We start from the raw sequence: 1,181 nt of genomic DNA on the forward strand, positions 1-1,181 counted from the left end.
GGTTCTACACCACCTGGTTCTATACCACCTGGTTCTACACCACCCGGTTCTACACCACCCGGTTCTACACCACCCAGTTCTATATTCCTTCACTGAGAGACTTCTATCCTGCTGTAGTTTATAAATCACTGAACGGATTAAAATCTGTTTGGGTTCTTTCTCTTCTTTGATCCAGACTTTTTCTGCTGGTTCTTGGATAGAGAAGGAGCTCCACCTTCGTACATATAAGTTTACTTCTAGATAGTGGTATTTTATTTCATAGTTTAAATAAAATTTTGTTTTGTTTATGTTGGTCTCAGAAACCCTGCAGTTTAAAGCATTCCTGTGGTTGGTTCTTGTATTTGTTTCTTTTTTTCTCAAGTTGTAAAAGAAGCTGCTCTTTCTACAGAAACCAACTTACTGGTTACTAGTTGGCAGAAATGCTCCTTTATGTTGAGAATCTGGGGTTTTGGTTTCTGTGGGGTTTGTTTGCACCTTTTTCAGTTATCCACCAGAGGGCGCCAGGAAACCGTCTCCAGTTGGAGGGCAGGGCCTCGGTGCTGCGATGGGCAAATGAAGCCTCATGAAGCAATGAAGCTTTCTATGGAGTTAGATTTGTTTCACAATTATTCAGTCAAAAAATAAATCATGTCAAACAAAAAGAGTAGTATCCAATCAAAAAAAATCTAACAAAATAATCTTAAAAACTTTTTAATCATAAAAATCAATTTTTTACGAAACAAAACAAATTTTGAAAAGTTTTTTTTTTTTAATTGAAGTCACTAATTTTTGTTTGAAACTTTTATTTTTGCATATCAGAATTTTTTGGTTGACGGGACACAGAATGTGATGGTAAGTAATCTTCACAAAACTACACCGTTTAGCAGCTACTAAAGAGTCCACCCTGTTTCAAAGAAGAAATCTTAAACAACTTATGACGATAGTCACATATTTTGTCTGCCGCGATCCCCGGTAGCATATTGTGCTAGCTAATGTTAGCACTAGGTAAAGTTCATAAACTAGACTTGTGTAATATTCGTTAACCAGCGAACCTCTGTCGAGTGGCTTTAAGAGTGGAAAATACCAAATATATCTGGAGGAAATATGTGTTAAATACTCCGTGTGTGTGTGTGTGTGTGTGTGTGTGTATTAACTAGCATTGAAGCTAAAATGGGAAAACAGCAGATCGTTGCACCAATGTC

This window comes from Poecilia formosa, unplaced genomic scaffold (assembly GCF_000485575.1).
Source record: "Poecilia formosa unplaced genomic scaffold, Poecilia_formosa-5.1.2 Scaffold466, whole genome shotgun sequence".
Classification (NCBI taxonomy): domain Eukaryota; kingdom Metazoa; phylum Chordata; class Actinopteri; order Cyprinodontiformes; family Poeciliidae; genus Poecilia; species Poecilia formosa.